The sequence below is a fragment of the Podarcis tiliguerta genome (assembly GCF_965153285.1).
Source record: "Podarcis tiliguerta genome assembly, chromosome: 16".
Lineage (NCBI taxonomy): Eukaryota > Metazoa > Chordata > Lepidosauria > Squamata > Lacertidae > Podarcis > Podarcis tiliguerta.
In genome coordinates, this window is record NC_139549.1 from 7901420 (window position 1) to 7924926 (window position 23507).

The window sequence follows — 23507 nt, forward strand, 5'->3', positions numbered from 1 at the left end:
AAATAACAGGGAGACGGCCTCATTGGGCCGTCTTGAGATCTTTAAAGAAAAAGCGGGATATAAATGTGACAATGAACAAAGGAACAAACGCAACCGAGAGGGAAACCTGTGGCCCTCTGGTTGTTGCTGGACTCCAATTCCCATCAGCCCTCAACCAGCATGTTCAATGGTCAGGGTTGATGGGAGCTGTAGTCCAGCAAGTATCTTCCTTAAAACTGCCAATTGAAAGCTTTTTAAACTCTGCGTTTGGGGCCATTCCACACACAAGACTAGCAATATAAACACCTTTATTCATTATAATGTGACTGTTTGGCAATTTTGGAAAGAGCCACTCCTGCCAACCTGACTCATTCCAGCATGGCTTGAGGCCTAGTGCAGGCCAGAAGCCCAAAGACTACTGTACTTCTTTCCCTTTTTCTTGGCTTATTATTTTATTTTAATTCATTTTCAATGCCAAATTTGAGGAGGGCAACAAAGGCGAGGGTGGCCAATAGGGGCCAAAATGCCCTGAGGGAAGAGGACGGAAGCCAATCAGGCCTCCTTCCTCCTCCCCCGCCCCCGCACCTTTATTTTTTTGCCCGCCGACACATCCATCCATGAGGCGGCCGGTTACCCGGATGTGGCGGCTAAAAAGGGGACCCATTAAAAAGGCGCCCCGCGGGGAACTCCGCCGCCGCTCGTTGGCCTCACGCGACGCCACTCACCCGTCCGGCGGAGCCAATGGGCGCCGCCGGGCGGGAAACCCCGCACCCGCCTCGCCGGACCATTGGCCCGAGCGCTCGTCGCTCAAGTCGCGCCGCCCAATGGGCGTCGTAGCTGGCCGTTGAGAGGCGGGCCGTGCCCGGCGGGGCCCGCTGCCCAATCAGGAGCATTGTTTGTGGTGGGTGCCGGCTCCGGCGGCGGCTGCTGGTGGTGGTGTCGGTGGCGCCGCGTCTGCTGTCCGCCGCCAGCCCACCCCTTCCCCTCCCGGCTCCCCGCGCCGCCCTCCGCTCGGCCTAAGGGGCCTCGAACTCCACACGCGAACACCCCGTCAGGTGAGGGGGGAGAATGAAGGGGGCGGGGCTGAGGCGGTGACTGACAGGGGCAGTGCCCTATGGGGGTCCCCAGCGGGGGGGGCCTTCAAATGAGGGGGGTTGTGGACCAGAGTTTTTTTGGGGGGTCAGTTCGGATATTAGAGTTGAGGGGTTTTGTCTGCCGCCCTGGGGTGTGGGTGGCCACCCCCGTGGCCTTTGGGCTTGTGGGGGGGGGGATGTGGGGGTGCAATGAGAAAGAGCTTCAATTTTGGAGGGGGGGAGGGGAGGGGTGCCATCTTGAATTTTGCAGCTTAAGGGTGGGTGTCTGCGTGGCGTGATATTGGGGGCGCCACCCACGTGACTGGTGGGGAGGCTGCCCTTTTCAAGGGGTGCCTGTAGGGCCTTCCTGGGATTTTAGGGTTCGGAAGAAAGCAGTCTGGGTTTTCTGGGCGCGGGTGTGTGTGTGTCGCCTATTGCCAAACAGGAGCTGCTGCACCATCCCTTTGGGGGCTGGAGTCACTTTATTTGTGTTGGGGGTGTCATTTTAAATATTGGGGTTCGGTCTGGGGTCAGCCGTGTGGTTTGGGGGATGCCTTTCAAACAGTCCTTCTGCTGAAATACGAATTGTGTGCTGGTGGGTGTTTGGAGGAGCCACCCTGGATATTGGGGTTCGGAAGAAGGGGTGTCTGTGGAGCTTTCCTGTTGCCGTGAGGTGAGATGCCGTCACAGTGGCTTTTGGGCCAGGAGGTGTGTGAGCCCAATGAGGTGTTTTTTTAAGCCGGTGCTATCATGGAAATTGGGGGTCTGTCTGGCAAGATATATGGGGGTGCCGTCCACGTGACTTATGAAGCTGGAGGATGGGTGCGGAGGTGGCCTTCCTTTGATGTGTCTGCTGTCATGTGTCCTGGCTTTTGGGGTTCAGAACAGGGGAGTGTCTGGGGCTCTCCTACTGCAACAAGGTGCCATCCTAACACCCTCAGGGTTGTGGTGGGCGGGGGTGAAGCTTTTTTTTTTTTAGGGAGTGCCGTTCTTCATATCGGGGTTCAGGAAGAGATTTACGGACACTCATTTCTTGTAAGGCATTTACATTACTTTAATATCTTGTGAATATTAAGCTAGGTAGTGAATAGGTCCTAAAAGATTTGGGGAGTCGCTCCTTTGGGGGGCAGTTGTTAGGAGCTGCCCTGAATATTGAAGTCTGGAAAGTGGGGGGGGGGTCTGTGGGGCACAGCTGATGTATGGGTCACAGGAAGGGGGTGAGTATCCTTCCTCTGCCATCCTGAATATTGGGAGTTCCAAAGCGAAAGAAAGGTGGGGTGGATTATGAAGCCTCGTCTGGTGTGGGGTGAATATGATGCCGTGGATCCAGTTGAGGGTTCTTTTGTGAGGTGTTCTGTCTTGAATATTGGGGCTCAGTAGTGGGTTATGCCATTCTAGTGGATATCCATCTGGGGTTTTATGTGGGTTCGATGGAGGGTCAGGATCTCATTTCACAGAAGCCTGTCATCCTCAGTGATTGATACAGAAGGAGATGCCTGTGAGGGTGTATCTGTTCTGAAATGTGGGGGTGCAGATGTGAGAGGGGCTTTGGCTGTGCGAGTCAAATGTGCAGTGGAGCTGTCCCTTTTACTTTTGCGGGGGTGCTTGGGAGATGGGGGCATTTGGTTGAGAGTGGTGCTCTTTTTTCTGGGATGGGAGTAAGTTTTCAACAATAAAGTTACAGGGGACAACCTTAACGAAGGAAGCCTGAAGTGGGGGGTATTTTGGGGGTGGTACAGCAGAAACTGGGGGCGGTGATGGAGAATCTTTGGAAGATCTTTTTTGGACTGAATGGAAGAAATGGCAGAGATTAAATACTGATGGGGAGAAAAAGCTGTAAAGGAGTTCCTCTTAGGGAAGGTGAGTCTTCAGGGAGTTTTTCTGTGGTGTTATTTGAGGATGGGGGAGAGAAAATGATAAGCCTGGCCTAGCAGAAAGGCCCTGAAGGGTATCTCCTGCTAAGGGGTGACAGCACTGGCAGGGACAGAAGATAAAATGGGGGGGGTGTACCCAAGGCCTTAACATCAGGAAAACTGCTAGTTTTCCTGATGGGAGCAGATTGAGGTTTTCAGGTGAGTATCAAATTGGCATGTCTCGGATCAGTAGACAATGCAAGGATTGCAAGAAGCTTGTTTTAATGATGAATTAAACGTGGCACCGAGTCAAGAAGGGTGGCAGTGTCTGTGTGTGGAGTTGGGGTACCTGCTTTATAAATTGCAGCCATCCTCTCAGGAGAAGATGTGGGGCTTGTCTGTTGCTCCTTTCCACCTTTGGAGTAGGATGCTTGAAACCCTGAACCCTGCTTTGGATTTGCTGCCGGGGGAGGGGGGGGCGAGCCAAAGAAAGCAAATCCACTCTCGTGCCCCCCTTCACTCCTTTTTCACCTCCAGGCAGGCAGGGGCACGTGGAGAAAGACAGGCCTCTCCCCAAGAGTGTGTGGTGGGGGGAGTTTGTCATCTGTCTAGTCATCACATAATCCTGGCGAAGGGTTTGAAGTGGGGCTGGGGCAGGATCATTTTTTTTAAAAAACAAAACCCCAACAACAACAACCTCGGGTTGTCTTCCCTCCCAAATCTGGACTGCGTGAGTATCTTAGCCCCCCCACTCCCTACCCCGCCACCGGTTTCTCATAGATTTAAGAATTGGGAGGGGGGAAGCATGGGCACCCCCTTATGCCTTTTCTTCACAGAGCCTAGAGTGAATCTGCTTTCTCCACCCACTTAGCCGCTGCTGGTGCCACCACTGCCTCCCCTGTGGGTGGTAAGAGCAGGCTACTTGCATCCTTCACATTAAAATAATAATAACGATGATGGGGAGGGGGCGACTTCTCTCTCTCTCTCTCTCACCCTGGACGCATCCTTCCTAGCCAGTGGGGCAGAGGTATGCCCTAAGGATGTTTCCTAACTGGAGAGGCACATGCCAGCACTGTCTGAAGAGCCCTGTGGGGACAGCGGGTGATGCGTAGGACTCCTCCCCCCCCCTTCTCCTCGGAGAGGACATTTTATTTGGGAGTGTGCTGCTTTCTTGTTCTTCTGCCAGAGTGGAGGGTTAATGCTTCGGAAGCTTTGACCGGAGATGGTGGAATCGACTGTGGGGGCGGGGTGGAGGAGGCGGCGTCTGGACGGAGATGCTGCCTTATTGATCGCCTCCACCTGACGGTCATCGCCAGTTTGGGGGGGGGGACACAATTCCACTTTCTCCCCCGTCCCGCCCAGCTGGGGTAAGGGGAAGGTTTTGTCAGCACAGAAAGTGGGTGGGGAAGGGGTCCAGCCCCTCATCTGGGATTGCAGGAGGGAGGGGAGGACGCATGGTCGTAACAAGCAACCACTTAGCGAGGACAATGGTTATTAAGCATCATGCGCAGCTGATTGGAGGAAACCGAGTCTAATTTTTTGTGCGTTTTGGGGTGGGGTGGGGGCACTGCTTGCAGCTCCGACTTTCTCGGTGTGCCAAGTGGTGGGTGGGGAGGACTCCCCTCCTTTGGAAATTTGGAAATAAAACCCTCCCAGCTTCGATCCTCAAGGCAGATGGGTTTCAAACTGCCTGAGGAAGAAGCCGCTTTGCTGGATATTGGCGCCTTTTTTACTGGAATGCCAGAGCACCACCCTAGCCCAGGGCCACAGTGAGGTGTGTGTGTGTACACCAAATTACTGTGTTGGGCACATCGGTAGGTTCCTGAGCTGGGAGGTTTTTTGGTTCGGCGCTCCCTGGCCTGGAGCCTTGTGGGACGCCTCCTGATGGAGCCGATGGGAGGAAGGGAAGTTGAACGTTGTCTGTATAAACTGGAAAAACCAATAAAAAAGTTCTATATTAAAAAAGAAACGCATACACAGTCTGGGCCATTGTGCAAAGCTCTTTAGTTTGCTGCGGCAACAACCTGGTTTTGGAAGATCTCTGGGCATGGCTGCTGAGCCCTCATTGTCATGCCTTGATGCGGTAGAAATCTTATACCTAGTTCTTCACTTCTGTCGGATTTGCACCCGCAAGTTCAGAATTCCTTTCCCCACCCCATGTGGGTTGCTTAGGACTGGGCTTTGGAACACCTGATTTGTAGGGCTACTGCCATGAAGAGAACAGGATGTAGCCCAGTGTGATACAGGGTACCTGTTTTGCATGCAGAAGGTCCCAGGATACCTCTCTGAATAGGGCTGTGAAAGATCTGTGTCTAAGGCCCTGATGTGTAGCTAACATAATAGTGTTATTCAGAAGTTGTTGGACTCCCTGGTCCCAGCAGCCTTGGCTGGGATGGCCAGTAGTCAGGCTGCTAAGAGCTGCAGTCCAGTAACTGTAAGGCATCATGTTGGTTCCCCCTGGTATAGAAATTGAGTTTAAAAGAGGATTAGACACATTCACAGAGGATAAGCCTATCAGTGGCTACCATCCACAATGACTATGTCCCACCTCCCTTCTTTGGCCAGTATACTTTTCAACACCACTTGCTAGAAGCCATAGGAGGGAAGGGTGCTTAGTTCCTGCTTTTTCAGGCTTCTCCTTAGGACATCTGGATCTGTTTGGCCTCTGTGGGAACAGGATGCTAGACTAGATGGGCCTGATCCAATAGGGCTCTTCTTAGGTTATTGATACTGTGCTAGATGGGCCGATTCCCTTTGAGGCAACCTCCTGTATTCCTAATTTAGGTGAACACCTAGATTTTAAAACTACGTCTCTCCCGCATCCGCCACTTCCCGCCAACCAGTCAAGACTGGGATTGGTCTGATGCCAGTGGGCTGGGCCCTTGGTGATCTTTGTTGGTGATTTGTTGCACACAGTTGGCTGGGTCCAGCTCAGGGGTAGGCAGCCTAAGGCCTGTGGGCCGGATGTGGCCCAATCGCCTTCTAAATCCAGAATGCAGACGGTCCAGGAATCAGCGTGTTTTTACATGAGTAGAATGTGTCCTTTTATTTAAAATGCACCTCTGGGTTATTTATGGGGCATAGGAATTCATTCACCCCCCCCCCCAAAAAAAAATATAATCCAGCCCACCACATGCTCTGAGGGACGGTGGACCGGCCCACGGCTGAAAAAGGTTGCTGACCCCTGGTCCAGCTGAACAATCTGTGATTGGACCCCATGTTAAAGCAGTTGGAGGGGGTAGGTGGGTGGGCTCCAACCTGATTGGACCAGTGATGCTGGGGAGCATTTAAGCCTTCTCCTTTAAGCCCTGCCATGCTTTGATTGTCCTCCCAAGATGCTGTCAGTCCCCGGGGACACAATAAGGGTTTCTGGCCCTGATCCTCACTGTTCATCATCCCAAAATGATTTGAGAGGAAGAGACCCTGTCTTAATACAAAGTCAGACCCATCAGTCTTGTCTACTCCAGGGGTGGGGAACCTGTGCTTCCCACCCCCCATTTGCTGCTAGACTACCAACTCGCATGAGTCCCAGGCAGCACATTGCCTCACCCATAGTTTCCCAAACTTCTGAGTTCATTGAACCCCTTCAATGAGTCATCATTGAGCCCGAACCCAAATTCTTAAGGATGTGCATGAAATAAAGCCAAGAAATAACAATATACAATCAACATTTATTAATCGTTGGTCACCATTACTGGGAATCATAACACATTAAAAAAGAAATATCTTATTAAATTCAAAGCTTCCTCGTTGGCAAGGGAAGTGCGCTCTGTGCATGCTCATGACCTTTGTTCTGAGACTATTTTTGCGCAATATATCATTAATTTCTTTCCCACTCCTAAGCTGTTTTCAGGCTCTTAAGTTTTTTTATTCCCCCACCTCACAATCCCATCAACCCCAGGGGGTCAGTATTGACCTCTTTGAGAAACCCTGGCCTGGCCAGTGGTCAGGGGTTATAGAGTTCCAAGGGAAGCACAACATAAGAAGTCAGGCCACTGGTCCATCTAGCTTAGCATTGCCTGCACTGACTGGCAGCAACCGCAGGATTTCAAACTGGGGTCTCTCCCATCCCTACATGGAGATACCAGAGATTGAATCTGTGACCTCCAGCATACAGTGCAGTTTCTCTGCCATTCCCCAAAGATTTCCTGTTCTACTCACACACAATTTATGCAGTGCATCCACAAAATTGGGGTGCTGTTCTCAGTGCCAATGCCTCTAGATGCTATGAGGATTAACCACAGAGAAGTGCTTTGCTGGTGGATTGGGAAGGCCCAGAAAGCAATAGAAATTTCTGAAAGTGGGTCTCTTTTGCCCCCAGAAATTGTTGGGGAGGGCGAACCTTTGAGAAAAGTTTTTGACAAGGCTATGAATGGCTTTTCCTCTGAATGCCTGAATACCCCTTCTTCCCATTCTGCAGTGTGGAGATGCAGTCAGATACTTAGATGTTCCCACAAGCTGCCTTTCCTGTTTCCATAGAATATGATGCAATTCCAAGCTCCTCAAAACATTTGTAGAGCTCAGCTTGCTAGGCAGTAGAAAAGGGGGGGGGGGTTACCCATGTAACCTCTCTTTCCCCTCCTGACGGGTTTTCAATGGGGTGGGGGCACCCATATTTAGCCTGCAGGTGCCAGAGCATCAGCAAAGGGTGATCAAAGTCAAACCTACCATGTGGGCATGGTGACAATAAAATGGATGGGGAGAATCATGTCCTACCCCTCGAATTCCGTTGGAGGAAGTGCATAATTTTTTTGTTTCATTTTTAAACTCCATTTAAATTCCATTCATTTCAGAGGCCGTTAAATACCCGGACAAAAAGAACAGCTTTGTCCAGATGGCTAACTGCTAGCAAAGTAGACATCTGATCAGTAGATATGCAGAAAGTCCTTGTAGTGAGCACAGTCCATTAAGAGCACCCCATCAGTGTGTTCCCTATAAAAGGACTCTCTTAACTTTGCTTTTCCCACCATCTGTTGTTCTATTCCCTTTCTTTCTGCCTTAGGTGGGGGTTGTTCTTAACCTCCTTGCTCATAACAGAGGCACCCTGGTTCTAACAGCAGAGAGCTTCACAGCACTTTCACTGGGGTCTCCAGCCTTCTTAAGCCCATGGGTATGTCTTGGATGTTTTAAGTGAGTGCCATGGGTGCCACACAAAACCTGTTCCCTTCTCTCCCGCTTCCCAAGGACAGTGCCCCCCCCCCCACTTCCAAGAGATAGAAAATGCACATACCCTCCCTTCACTTCCCCAAGAGATCTGAGTAAAAGTCAGATCCGATAGAATTAACCCAAGCCTTGAAAAGCACGCAGAGCTGAGAGAGGAAGTGGGGAAGGACGTCACTCATCCAGCTTCCTCTTTCAGCTGTGTACTTTTTAAGGGAGATGATGGGAACCACCCACACTACCTGATGACCTAGGGGACAGTGATTAGTTGGGGGGAGGCTCAGAGGGTTTGCCAGCACAATGGGAGGGCCTCAAGGCCACCATTGCACCCATGGGCACCACCCTGACAACCCCCTAAGACACTGTGGACCACAAAGCTATAATAATGAAACTATTTCAGGCTTTATTCCAAATGTAGGGACACAGGAAAGGGATGTGGGTGGCACTGTGGGTAAAAGCCTCAGCGCCTAGGGCTTGCCGATCGAAAGGTCGGCGGTTCGAATCCCCGTGGCGGGGTGCGCTCCCGTTGTTCGGTCCCAGCGCCTGCCAACCTTGCAGTTCGAAAGCACTCTCGGGTGCAAGTAGATAAATAGGGACAGCTTACTAGCGGGAAGGTAAACAGCGTTTCCGTGTGGGGTTCTGGCTCGCCAGAGCAGCGATGTCACGCTGGCCACGTGACCCGGAAGTGTCTTCGGACAGCGCTGGCCCCCGGCCTCTTGAGTGAGATGGGCGCACAACCCTAGAGTCTGTCAAGACTGGCCCGTACAGGCAGGGGTACCTTTACCTTTTAGGGACACAGGCAAGAGTTATACCAAAGGCTCGGGAAAAGCTTCTAGCTATCAAGTCTTAAAAAACATGGAAGCTGTTGTGTGACCCTCTTTCCATGTCCAAAAAGGTGGGTGGGAAATTGAACCGCCTGCTGTTCCTGATGGGGTGGAGAGGACCTCCTGCATGAAAATGTCTGTTTAGACTAGTGGGGCTTCCCAAAGCTTTTTTTATGGCCATCAAAGACATGGGGGTCCTCTGCTTCAGCCCATTGTGGCCAGCATTGATGGCTCATATTACCACCACCCACCTGCAGGTAGCCTGTAGTGCGGGGAATTGATCAAGGGGCAGGGGCATTATTATTTATATCCCGTCTTTCCTCCAAGGAGGTCAAGGTGGCATGCATTGTCCTTCCGTTTCATCCTCCACAACCCTGTGAGGTTGCTTAGGCTGAGAGGCGGTGACTGGCCAAAGGGCGTGCCCACTGAGGACCTCATGGCTGAATATGGATTTGAACCCTGGTCTGCCTAGTCTGACACCCTAACCACTCAGGAATTTGGGGATCTCACCCCTGCCCCCCAGCCCCTTTACAAAGAGCATAGTACCAACATCAGGATCAAAGGTACCTCCTCCAAGGGTGGGGTCAAAGGGGAAGAGGAACATGTTGATCTTGTCGAAGCGAATGGAAGGCGGATACTTCTCTCTATCTTTAGCTGAGGATGACGAGCTGTGCCTGGGCAGAACAAGGGAGCTCCAGTGAAGGTGTCTGGAGAGAGCAAAGGGGAGGAAAAGTGCAGAATGACCCTTTCAACTGCACCATCCCTCATTTTACTGAGGAGGGGTCTCATAGCGATGGCAGCTGTGCCTCCATGTGAAAATACCACAACATGTACACCTTATTTAAAAAGAACGGGCACGCCTTTAAAATGCTAGATATTTTTTAGGATATTAAGACAGAAATGTGCCTCCAGTTAACTATCAGTAGTTTGAGAAACAGTGTTGGGCTTTTGACTTAGGAGATGGGCCCCCACCTTTAAATCACACTTCTTCTCAAGGTCCCATGTCCATTTCTCCTTCTTTTAGTCAAGTGGGGGACTTCAGGCCCTGGAGCCAATTGCAGCCCAGCCCAACTTCACTGCCTGGACCTTGGGACTCTCCTCAGGTTGCACACTCCCGACTCCTCCCCTCCTGCCCCCGAGTGTTTTTGTCTCACTGGAATGTGCCCTTGAACTCTGACAATGCTTCTTGCTTGCCTGCATAGAGGATTAGAGAGGGGTATGTGTGTAGAAACAAGCCAACTGTAAGAAGGTAAAATTTAAATTTATTGCTCCTCCCACTTTTGCCTCTGGCGCTGCCCACCACTGGAACTCAGCCTGAAAAGGGTTCCCCCACCCCTGGGCTAAGTTTTGGGAAATCTCAGGTACCCAGTTAACTAGGGTCTCCCCCCCTCCCCCCCGATTCTGCCTTTCTAGCAAACTTGGGGTTATTTTTCTCCTAGCTTCATTTGGAGCCAGCTTCTAAAAATTTCCTACTGACGGCTTTAAAAATTTGAAGTTGTTTCCCGGCCCTTGCTCTTTGTCCTTGCCAATAAAATACTAACTTTGCTCTTTTGGTAACAAGGCACATTCTGTGAAGTCGGTAGACATTCGCCAGATTTGGAAAGCGTTCAGAGTGTGGAACTGGGTGGTGCGTGTCTGTTTGTTTTAGGCCGGGATGCTGTCCCGTTGGAGTTAAAGCTTTAGGCCAGTGTTTCCCAAATGTCTTAACCAGCCTAACTTTTTAAAGAAATAGTTGTCAAACAGTAGCCTTCCATTAACGTGGGTGTAGGGAACCTTTGACCCTCCAGATGTTGCTGAACGACAGCTCCCATCAGACCCAGCAATGGCATGGGGTGATGGGAGTTGTAGTTCTCCAGCATCCGGAGGGCCAAAGTTTCACCACTTTTGTTGCGTCAAAAATGGTGTATGTTTGTTCACTGTTTCTCCAGAGGGTAGGACTAGCACCAGTGGCAGCGAGGCTGCATAGGATACATATATCTATGAGTCTGGACTGTTGATGACTTGACAAAACTAAACCAGTTCCCCACCACACCAAAAAATGTGTGTTAGAAAGAAGAATTGAAGCATGTTCAACCTCCTCTGTCAGAGTCATTACGTGCCTCTGAATGCCAGGTCCTGGGAATTGCAAGTGGGGAGAGTTTCTGTTGCACTCGGGTCCCGCATGCAAGCTTCCCATCGGGGCATTTTGTTGGCCATTGTGGGAACAAGATCCAGCAGGGCTCTTCTTACTGTATGTTCTTAACTTCATTCTTACTAAACTATCAATTTTATGTGCAGAATGTTGGGGAGCAGGGCTTTGATGTACATTTAGCCATGCAGACATTCCCCACTGTTCCAGTTCTGAAGTGGCATAGTCAAGGAACTAAGATCCTAAGTGGAACAATGTAGAGCTACCTTTGGTTAACAGCTAATTAGACCAAAGTCGGCCACAGGGTAATCTCCGCTACCGCCTCCCCCCCAAAAATGATTTGAAAGAAGCAGTCTGTTGTAGCCAATAGAATATTGTGCTGCTTCAGAAGGTGGTAGGCACTCAGACTACAAAGATTGTCAGGAGAGTTGCCACTGCGACCTACGAGGATCCTGTTTTGAGCAGGGAATCAGACTAGATGAGCTCTTACGCTCCTTCTAGTCTTCTGGCATGATTTTAGTTTTTACAACGTTACAACCCATCCTGGGACATTATGGTGAAGGGCAGTGAAGAAATCTGATAAATAGTAATACTAGTAGCCCCCGAACCCAGGGCAGCAACTCATACAGAGCAGTGATGGGAAAACCTCCTCTGTGGGTGAGGTTCCTTGAGTTTTTCTCTCTCTCCCCGCACCGTAATTTGACTTATTTCTCTTGATTGGTCATTGATCCCACTGCACACTTTTGAAATTTACTACAGCAGAGCAAGTTCACATGGCAACTCCTGTCCCCCCCCCCAAAAAAGAGACCCCCCCAGCTGTTTCTCCACTTGCTTCCATTCCTGCTCCTTTGTTAGGCTCATTTATGTCACTTGGTGGCACCCATCAACCAGCCACTCGGGGCGGCTCAGCCTGCAGAGTCTCAGTTGGCGGTATTGAATCCTGCTTCCGAGAGGAGCGCGGACGACATTAAGTGAGATGGATAACTGGGAACTGTTCGGGAGACAAGATTTTTACTGCTGACTAGCTCTCTCTCCCTCTCGCTTTGAACGGTTTGCTTGTTGGGGTTTCCATCCTCTCTTCTCTCCCCCACCCCTTACAGCCTCAGTCTTGTTTGTATGAGGAACAAGATAATTCACTTTAATGAATTATAAAACTTGTTTCACTGCAGTGGGTCTTCGTTTTTCCCCACCCACCCTCTTCTCGCTGCCACAGATTTACTGTTTGGGAATGAAACAGTATTAAGTCAGATCTCATTCCACTTGTTTCTAAAGGCCACAATTCCCTGGCTGGTATGTGCAGTGGGAGCTCCTGTGAGATATTTCACTTGGATGAAGGGATGCTTGCTAGGGGAGAAGGTTGGGGTGTGAAAGAGAGTTTGTCGGCCCTTAGCAAGGATTGGGTCTCGGGCCACCAGAACCTGGAGGGTTGGCCGGGGGGGGGTAGACAGAAGGAGGTACATGGTCCTCATCCAGGCAGGTATCAAGCTCTAGAGAAGGGATGGGGAACCTTTTCCAGCTCGGGGGCCGCATTCCCTTCTTGGCAAGATATTGAGGGCCACTTTCTAGTGGTGGGCAGGACCAGAGGCAAACGTGGGCAAAGCAGAGAATGAAAATTTTCCTTTTGTGTAGTAGACTACTACACACACACTTCATTCATACAACTACAGTTAAGCACTTAATTCGTTCCGGAGGTCCGTTCTTAACCTGAAACTGTTCTTAACCTGAAGCACCACTTTAGCTAATGGGGCCTCCTGCTGCCTCCGCACCGCCAGAGCACAATTTCTGTTCTCATCCTGAAGCAAAGTTCTTAACCTGAGGTTCTATTTCTGGGTTAGCGGAGTCTGTAACCTGAAGCGTATGTAACCTGAAGCGTATGTAACCCAAGGTACCACTGTACTGTTATCAGAATTCAAGGACAGAGGGTAGAACTTAGCAGAGTCCCAAGAGCCCAGACAGAGAGGCTTGGAGGGTCGTATTTGGCCCCTGGGCCTCAGGTTCCCCACCTTAGATGTCACTAAAGCAGTTGTGGCTGTTTCAACAGATGTCCTTCCAAGGTTACATAGTGAAACTAGCTGCCACCCCATTTGCTGCCTAGCAACCCAAAGCCAGGTAATCCCAGATCTTACAGTCCTTGGGATATCTCATATCGGCACTGGGACAGCCTGAGAACGATGACGCATGTCCTTTCCCTAGGTCTTAGTTGCTGGTGGATATTACTTGAATATTTGATAATATCCGAGCAGCCCATTTTTTTTTTGCAGGGGCGGGATTGGTAAAATGCCAATCCACTCTGGGACTGGGCAGCCATAAGATTGCCCAGTCTCCTAACCCAAAGGCTTTGTGAGCAACTTCCCTTCTCGGACATAAAATCCCTTCTCCCTTGCATTTTTAAGAGCTAACTGTGGTTAGCGTTAACATGTGCACCAATCTCAACACCAACCATGGTCAGTTGCAAATTTAAAGATGGAACCAGGTTTGCAAACTCTTGGTTTGAACTTAACCACAGCTAAGACGAATTGTGCCCATGGAATGCCAGCCATGGCTAGCTCTGAATAGGGTAGTTGTTTTACACATGAGAGAAGAAGGGGCATTAAAAAGAGTGTGTGAGCCCAAGGGATGCTGCTTATATTCCCTAAGTACAGTTGGGTCAGCCTTGCATTAAGCACATACCTGTTAGCCAGGGGCAACAAGGAATTGTATGCAGGCAAGCGAGTCAGCTGGTGGAAGATGACTCTGGTGCTCTGCCCCTCCTCTGCACCTAGCATAGAAACCAAGGCCACATCCGCGCCAAACATTTAAAGCACTGTGATGCCACTTTAAACATTCGTGGCTTCCGCCAAAGAATTCTGGGAGCTGTAGTTTGTTAAGGGTGCCAAGAGTTGTTCGGAAACCTCTATTTCTCTCATAGAGTTACAATTCCCAGAGTTCCCTGGGGGGAAAAGCGAAATGCAACTCTGGGAAGGGGACTCCTAACAACTCTCAGAACACGTAACAAACAACAGCTCCCAGAATCCTTTTGGGGGAAGCTGTGACTGTTTAAAGTGGTATCATACTACTTCAAATGTATGGCACAGATGTGGCCTTAAGTCACGTCCATTGGTGTCAATGGATATACTCTGTGCATGACTTAGTTGGAGACATCCCAAGAATTTTCAGCTCGGTTCCACTAGAGTGCAGGAAAGGCACAGAATATCAGCTTTTAATTTCAATTGTTTATAGCTCTTGTGGGCTTATTTACAAGGCTGGGTTAGGGGACCAGACTGTGTCGTCTACGGTCGGCCTTGGCGGTTCCAAAAGCCCTCTTTAAAAGTTTCCTGTTTTCATCCCTCAAAACTTGGCTTCTCTTCTTGAAGTTGTACACAGAGTTGCAGTGCTTTGATTCTGGCAAATCTGGAGGCCGCCTCTATGGAGACGCTGTTCAGTTACATTCTTCAGACCATCTTAAATTGTCTCGAGAAGTGGTGCAGGTAAAGATGGCTACTACATCTGTTTGCTTTTTTAAAAAAAGATAATTGGGAAGCTTCGGCCTTTTTTTGTGTGTGTGTTTTTTTTTGCCACAAGCAAACTCCTCGCCCGCATTCGGAATGAGGGCGGCTATAGCGCGCTTCCCAATTTTTCCTCCTTTTTGGAAGAAGAAAATCCATCTGTTCCGGATGCTGGCACTCAAAATGGTTGCCTGGAAATGGGCTCCCCCCTCCCCCCCCCTCACTGAGCAAGACCGAATCGATTACGTATCTCTCTTCCGCCACACACACACACACACCCCTTTTCACCTCTCTCCCTGAGTCATTCTCTAACTCAGGCAAGTCTCCCATCCTAATTCAATCAGGGGCGGAGTGTGTGGGGGAGCAGACTTCACAGCGGTAAAATACTTGAGGGCCTTCTTTTTTCAATAGCTTATTGTTCAGGTTTTCTCGACCATTATGGGGAAACAAACAGCCACAAGGGGGGCGGGAATCTGGGCATTCAAATGGGTGCTACCCAAGAGAGGTTGGAGAGAATACCTTACATTCCTATGCTTCAGAATCAAATTCTCAAGGCACCTGGGTTTGGGGCTCTTTTCTCTCCCCCCCCCTTCTCTTTCTTTCAGCCCAGGTGTCTGGTATACTTACCAGTTTGGCAGTATGGTTGGGTGGCAGAGCTGCACCAGTGCACAGAAAAGTCACAGAATGCCAGTTCTCCAGCTTTATTTTGATTTTTAAAAAGGGTTTCTAGGCCTTATGGCTGCAGAGGTAGACTTGATTGTTTGTGAGCAACACCAGCAGAAGCCTGAGGCTCCCACTATTCCAAAGGTGCCTGAATAAAGGTTGTATCCAACTAAGTCTTACTCAGACCCATCGATATCAATTGACTTAAACAGGGCACATTCACACCGCTGTAACAGCACTTTAAACAGTCCCCGAAGAATCCTGGGAACTGTAGTTTGTTAAGGGTGCTGAGAGTTCTTAGGAGACACCCCCCCATTTCCCTCATAGAGCTACAATTCCCAGAATGCACTGTGAAGAGTGATTGATTGTTAAACCACTCTGGGAATTGTAGTTCTGGGAGTGCAAAAAGGGTCTCCAAACAACCCTTGTCACCCATAACAAACTACAGCTCCCAGGATTCTTTGGGGTAAGTCATGACTGTTTAAAACGACTTCATAGGTCTTGACATATACAGTGGTACCTCGGGTTAAGTACTTAATTCGTTCCGGAGGTCTGTTCTTAACCTGAAACTGTTCTTAACCTGAAGCACCACTTTAGCTAATGGGGCCTCCTGCTGCTGCCGCGCCGCTGGAGCAAGATTTCTGTTCTCATCGTGAAGCAAAGTTTTTAACCCGAGGTACTATTTCTGGGTTAGTGGAGTCTGTAACCTGAAGCGTATGTAACCTGAAGCATATGTAACCCAAGGTACCACTGTATATCAATCAATCTCCTTTACAGTGGAACCGTGGGTTACAGCGGGGATCCGTTCCAGAGGCCACAACGCAACTGAAAGTGCTGAGTCTGCGTGTGCACGATTTAGCGCTTCTGCGCATGCGCAGATACGATTTAGCGCTTATGTGCAGTCACGAACAGCGCGAACCTGGAAGTAGCCCATTCTGGTACTTCCAGGTTTGCGCCGGTCTCAAGCTGAGGGTGGCATAACCCGAGGCTTCACTGTATTGGCATAGAAAAAGTGCATCATATACATGGATCTTGACATATACAAGATGTGAATATGGCCTTTGTCAAGTCCATTGATACCAATGATTCTACTCTGTATCAGATGTAGTTGGAGACAACCTGAGGATTTTTTTTGCTCAGTTCTACCAGAGTGCAGGAAAGTCACAGAATATCATATTTTAATTTCATTTAAAAAAGTTTCTAAACCTCAGGCCTTCAGATACAGGCTTGGACGTGTGTGTGAAATGCCTGCCTAAACCTCAGGCTTCCCCAAAGGGTGGATGCATAAGATTTTCCAGCTATCAGCAGAGTAAAAAAAAAAAAAGTAAAGGTAAAGGACCCCTGACAGTTAAGTCGAGTTACAGACGACTCTGGGGTTGCGGCTCTCATCTCGCTTTACAGGCCGAGGGAGCCGGCGTTTGTCTGCAGAGTACCTCTTAACGAATGTTTTAATAACTCCCCTCCCCCAATATCTAACAGTAGCAGCGCTAATTATATGCAAGCAAGCATGGAAACAGACATCATTTTATGCAGGTTGCAGAATGAAGGCTTCCTGAGCACAGAATTTGGATTGGCTCGGGTAAGGATTTTGGTTTGTGTTTATGCATACAGGCATGCATAACTTCAGCACAAAGTACAGTATCTGCAACCTGTTCTTAGTGCAGAGAGACTCTTTCAGGGAATGTAATTATGTAAAGTGCGCTACAACGGGAAGGTGCCCATTAAGAACACAAGAGCCCTCCTGGATCAGAACCAGTAGCCCTTCTAACCCAGGATCTGGCCTCCCAGAGTGGGCAGCCAGATGCTGCTGAAAGCAGAGCAATGAAGATGATAGCTGGCCCCCATTTCCTCCTAGCCTCTGGTATTTGGAGAGAGAGTGCTTCTGATCCCAGAGGTTCCATTTAACTATCACTCCCTCTAATAGCAAACTTGGGATGCTGAGTGTTGATGGCTTTGTGGTCAATATGAAGTTACTGAGTAACTAGAGGGGAGGTATTAATATGCTTAGGGGAGGACCACAGAATGGTGAGTATCTCCTGGCAGGGGTTGGGAAATGGAAACCCAGAGGGTAGAGGATCGGAATTAGAGTGTCCTGGAAGACATCGTGGTGGGCACCTGAACAGAAGCACTCCATACTGCAACATGTTGTTGCAGCTCCAACTTATCATGGAGACTAGCCATTGGCAGAGTTCTCCATTCATTCGTCCTATCCCCATTTAAAACCAGAGACTATCACCACATCTTTTGCCAGGGAGTTCCATCAGTTAATTCCATGCTGTTAGAAGAAGCACTTTCTTTTGTCTGTCCTGAAGCTGCTAACTGATGGATTTCAGTGAGAGTTATACAAGCTTTTCTTGAGCCCCGTCTGGAATATTTAAACCAGCCTTACAAATAAGAAAGTCTTGATTCTCACAATGGTTCTTGTGTTTGTTTTTAATAGCTGCCCTGCATTGTGTTATTAAAGGGGGGGGGGAGAGATCCAAGGTTTTAATGAGGTCTCCCTACCTGTTGCCCGGAGGCAAGTCTGACTCACCATAGGCGAGTGAGCTACTTGCAAACTTTGCATTGGTTGACTGGGATATTCTTGAAGAAATCTTTCTAAAGAGACCTTAATTTCCCTTTTTCAAAAAACAACAACCTCAAGCTGCATGTTTGCTATGAAACTACAGCATCCATAAATCCATGTACCTTTAAAACAGGCATGTCCAACAGGTAGATCGTGATCTACCGATAGATCACTGAACGTCTGAGGTAGATCACTGGTAGATAACTGGCTCCCCCCAAAGAAGCTCAACAACTTTGGCTCCCCTAAAAAATCTCAACTTTTGTTCCCTGCACCCCTAAAAAACGGGCCTTTGTCCTTTTCCTTCCCAAAAGAAGCTCAACAACTTTGACCTGAACTCCCCAAAATGGGGGTAGATCACTCCCAGTTTTTAACTGTGTGAGTAGATCGCAGTCTCTTGGGAGTTGGCCACCCCTGCTTTAAAATAATGGGAATGGAGTCTGCTTTTTTCCTTCCCTGGTTTTTCCCTTTGCTTGCCCTCCCCCTTTTTCCTCACCAGAGCTTCTCCCCGCCAGCCACACTACATTCCTTCATAAACCTTAACACCTTAGAAACAGAGTGAATTATACAAATTAAATGTAATTGACTTGATTTGCATAGTTCTAAGTAGAAAATTCGGAGTGTGTGGAGTGGGAGAGTTAGGATTTCTGAGAATTCCAGTGTGAAACGGACCTGATTTGCACCCCCAAGACTAAAGTGTGGATTGGAACATAACTCTGCCCTTGCCCGAATTTTGTGATGCAATTCTCGGCTTAAAAAACAAAACTGCCAGGAATGCTTTCAAAATGCGTATATTGAGATAAAACCCATTTAGAAATGTGCCCATTGAGATGAACAATGCAAAATTTAGTGGCAAAAAGGTTATTTAAATTTGTGTTTGAACTTGTACTCTAAACATGAATTTTGTTGGAGTTTTCTACAAATAAAATTTACCGATTAACGTGAAGTCTGAACTGGGCTTAAAAAAGAAGTGCGTGTCCGGTAGGCCAGGACTGCAGAGAGACTGATCCATCCATCCCTAGAGGGTAATACACCCTGCCCTCTGCATAATTACCCATTAATTACCTTCCTTGTTTCTGTTGTGGGCCAGATTGGGCCGCTTTTCCTAATAAGCTCAGCTTGGTTGGCGCCAGGCTGGAAATTCTACAGTAATTATCAGTTTGAATTAGGGCCACATCGTTTTAGTTAGTTAAGACTAATCATTTGAAAACATCTTTTGATCAACCAAAAAGCTCTTCCGGTTAATAAGCAGGCAGGGTGAAACCACTGCCCCACAGGCTCAAAGGCAGTCTCCCTCCGAGTACCATTGATTGGGGAACAAACAGAGCCGCTCTTTGCTGTGCTAGAGGGCTTCTCACTGTTGGCATCTGGAGGGCCACAGTTGCTCTGTCTTGACCAGTAAACAGGACCCAGCATGATGAAAGGGCTGGATTCTGTGGGACTCATCAAGCAAGATACCATTTTTGGTGCAGATGTTCCTGCAAACTGGGGTCATCTAGGGTGCTGTTAGCAACCTTCCCAACAGTGTCCCAAAACTGACAATTTTGCTATCATGTATGTTGATGGCTGCCATTTTCCTCTACAGAGGAAAGAGAACGGGGGGGGGGGGCAGTTTTGGTACATGGTGGCATCTTGGCCAACCATCCCTTGTCTTGAAGGTGATAGGCTATATGGAATTAGCGGAAATGACCGGCAGAATCCGAGACCAGGGAAGAGAGCTGGTGGAAGAAGATTGGAAGAAATTTAAAGATTATTTACAGAAATATTGTAAAATTAGTGAATGTTAGAATGATGTTGGATTGAGGTTAAGGGGTTTTTAGCAATAATGTTATGAAAGAATATGCAAAAATGGATTGTTAATAGGTGGAAAGTTAAAGCTAAAATATATTAAGATCAAGATTAAGATAAAGGTAAAGAGGGAAAGGATTTGCTGAATATATAAATTGAATTGGAATTCAAAGAGGGGAGGTGTGGGGAGGTCCGAGAAACAAGCAAATGCAAGATATGTTATGAAAGATTGAACTGATTTTAATTGCTTTTTATTTTTTGTATTTGTATTTTTCTTTTTTTTCTTTTTGTGAAAATCTTAATAAAATATTATTATTAAAAAAAAGAGAACCGGGGGGGGGCAGTTTTGGTACATGGTGGCATCTTGGCCAACCATCCCTTGTCTTGGATCAGCCTTTAGCAGCAGGCATCCCTGGGGTGGATGGAAGGCAAGCTGCTCCAATAATCAGTCATGTATTCCCAGCTGGGGATGCGCAAGAAATTCAATCCAGGTTGGGTTTTGAGGCGAGCTTGCGTAATTTGCACTGTCCGAAACAACATGAGAACCAAAGGACACAGCCGTCCTCTGAAATCCACACTTCAACGAATTTTGCAGTGCACTTCTCCAGCCTAGCAGCCCAGAAATGCAGGCCCTGGGGTTAAGGCATGAATGAAAATTCATGTATCATTGAAAATGCCATTTCATAATGCATTATATTAAAGGAAATTATTTGCTGGTGGGGGGACGGGGACGTTAGGCAAAATCAGCATATAGTAGGCATGTCTATTAGGAGAAATTCGCACTCAGTTACTGATGAATTTTCAGGAGGACCATTTTCTTTGAAAAATCACAAACTGATGGGGGGGGGCTCACAAACTGAACTGAACTCGAGAAATGAGAAATGAAATGGGACAACTTTGCCCATCCCTACTCCCATGTTGAGGGCAGCTTGCGTTGGGGATCATGCTGGTGGGAAGGGGACTCAGCTTTTGGAGTCAGCCATGGTAGTACATGTGTTGCATTGCTACCTGCTGCAGTAGAAATCTCCTGCCCACTTACACACACACATTTGTGCATTTGCTCGCTTGGAAACATTTACTTTGGGGTGAGCCATCGGGCGCTTTGAATGCACAGCCTCTGAGTTTGGATTAGTCTGGACATATTTGTGATTGAACCTTGTGAGGGTGGGAGGCTGGTGGCTTATCTACCATGGATAAATTCTCTTCAACATAGAACGGATGTGGGGAACCTTTCACCTTCCAGAAGTTGCTGAACTATGACTTCCATCATCCCTCACCCCATGGGTGTAGGGGCTGGTGGGAGTTGTAGTTCAGCAATGTCCCGAAAACCTAAAGTTCCCCCACAGTTGACGGCGAAACAAGGAAAAAAGACCTGAGCAACGTGTAGGCTGAACTTTGGGTACTAAATTGAAAGCCGCCATGAATCTCAAGATGGTATGGTAAGCATGTCGCTCTGTCTTTACAACTCTATGGTGAAAGGCTGATATTCCTGGCATAATGCCATTAGAGTGCCAGCCACTTCCATTTAATACCCAAAGTGCTCCTAAGGGCTGGACTGGGACTAGGCCCCTGGCTTTCCACCCTGACCAATGGCCCAGATAGACCCGGTCAATGATAGGTTGGCCAATCAGACAGGGCATGTTGATCAGATTTCCTGGTTTGTTTGCTCTGTTTGCATTTGGGCATGTGGAGGCCTTGGGGGAAAAGATGTGTCTGTCGGAGCACTCATCACTGCAATCATTCCTCCAATAGCACCTGCTGAGGGCAGGCCGCCTCGGAGCATTGGAGCCTAGCAGCAAAAATTGGTTCAGAGACCGTCAGACAGAGCGGTTTGCCCAAGAGCCGAAACCAGTCTTGGAGGCGGCCCGGGAAAGTTTGAGCTGAGGAGGTTATCTTGGTTAGCATGTCTACATGGCTTTCCGGCCTACCTCGCGTGGCCTTGTAGCAAGAACCAAGAGTGTGCTGGCCTTGACACTTTTAGCACTTAGGTCGTCATAGTTGGCCTTGGGTTGGAAGATGGCATCTGCAGCTCACAGCTGACAAGGCGTTTTGCAACAGCAGATTTCAGAGGCAGGTTTTTGACCCATCATACTCAACTGAGCACCCGTGACACATCTTGTGACCAGTATACAGCTGTGAGGGGTGGGTGAGTGTGCCAAGGCTTCTCCCTTACTTGATTCTCTTTCACCCTCTCACAATATTGCGCACCTTTTCCTTTTTTTACAATAATAGGCTGTGCATTGGTTAGACCTTCCTGTTTTTGCTTGATTCCCCTCTTCACGAGATGTTCTACCTTGGGTGCTTCAGGTCAAAGGTGCCTCCCGACGGGACGTCTTTTTTTAAAAAAAACCAGCCAGCCAACCCACCCAGGGAACTTATTCTCAGGAGCTAAATGGTTAAAAGACCCTTGGAAGCCAATGCTTATGAATGAGAGAGGCAAAGTTTGGCCAGGTGCCAGGATACGCTTTAAGGAGTGGGGGCAACCCAGCGAGAGCGTGAGAGAGACCTGATGATGGGATCCTTGCGGGGGGGGGGAGGCAGGGAGGGGAAGAGGGGGCGCCCGCACAAGCCACACAGCCAACTGCCTCCGATGCCACGACCAACTTCATTTTTATATTTATTTATTTTTTTCTTAAGCGATAATTCCATGTCCTGAGGTTACAAACCGGCTGCAACTGGTTTTATTTTTTTTTCTTCTTCTCTCCCCTTCCCTTCCCCTGCCCCCGCTAAGCATCATGGGTAAAAGTAAGCATCCCCCCCTTTTCTTTTGTTTAATATAACGGCACCACAGATGATTGGCAGGGACGTGCCCGTTCCACGACTGGGCTCCGGCAGGTCCCTGGAGGGGGATGGCACGCCGCGGCCGTCCATGTTCCACCGAGGGGGCTTCTGGTGAAAAAGCACCCTGGCTTTCCTCCCTACCCTCCTCACGGGCTGGCGAACCGACTCCCCCTCCATCTGTCTGTCTCTCCCCTCCTCTTGACAAGTCGGGGAGGGAGTGGGAACACGCTACCTGTAAGTATATTCCTCCCTTTTTTTCTTAAAAAAAAATAAATCTATTTTAAAAATTATTATTCAAACAAAAGGTTCTTTAGGGATTAGCTAAGTCCTTTTCTCCCAAAAAATCTTTCATCGCTCTTGAACGTCGGGTTTTGTATTTTAATTTATTATTTTATTTATTTATTTTAAAAAACACCCTTACTGTCTTGTCTAAATGCAATCGTGGATTAATTCATTGATTTTTGGCTTTCGCCCTCCCTGCTTCTGTCCCCCCCCTTTTTTTTTTCACATGGCTACCGGTCTGGAGCCACAGAGGAAGAATATATTTTGTGCTGGGGGTGGCACGGGCGGCGGTGGAGGAGGCGGCAGGAAGGTGGCTTATTTCGGAGAATGTGGCAAAGGCATTCTATTGTCTCTCTGGCATGCTGATAGTTTGATCGAATACCCGAACCTTCTCTCTCTCCCCCGTCTCTCTCTCTCTCCCCCCCTTTCCATCTCCACCCCCCCTTCCTTTTCATGTCAGCTACAACCCCACTCTGTGAATGGAGGCAGCCAGCTGACGAGGGAGCGCGCTGGCATGGTGCCAAGGGCTGGGAGACGCGTTTGCGCGTGTGTGGAGCTTATACGGCGAGCACAAAGCAGTGGCAGGGAGGTGGAAGCGGCATGTGGGGGGGGGGAGAAGAGAGAGAGAGGCCTTCCTTGCGGTCTAGGAAATCGCAGCCTATTATATAAGGCAGTCTGCGTCACTCAGGCTGACGGGAGGAGAGTCGGGGGAGAGGAGAGAGAGAGAGGCTGGTCTCTTAAACCTCCTTTTGTCCCCCCACCCCTCTTTTTTCATTCTGTTTACAGCGATCACCGAGTTAATGCTGATATTACACCCCCCCAAAAAAAAACTTCCTCTGGCCTCTCGCTGAAAGAAAGAATGAAAAAAACCTCACAACTTCTAAGCAAACCAGTGTTCCTGGAGGATTCCTTTGCCACCTTTCCTTGC

The 23507-nt window shown here is 48.7% G+C and overlaps 1 protein-coding gene across 8 annotated transcripts in view; it reads left to right on the forward strand.

The window, feature by feature from the left end:
* Nucleotides 1–804: 804 nt before the first annotated feature.
* The window catches only part of GATAD2B (GATA zinc finger domain containing 2B), a 67148-nt gene continuing 44445 nt past the window's right edge, over nucleotides 805–23507 (forward strand). For 2 of the 8 annotated variants that reach the window (XM_083416611.1, XM_083416613.1), the window contains exon 1: nucleotides 875–1034. The gene's annotated coding sequence lies outside the window, so the exon portion shown is untranslated. Of the gene's footprint in view, nucleotides 1035–2037; nucleotides 2088–22249; nucleotides 22532–23507 lie in introns of those variants that run through there. The other 6 variants (XM_083416610.1, XM_083416615.1, XM_083416606.1 and 3 more) reach the window with 5 other exon arrangements.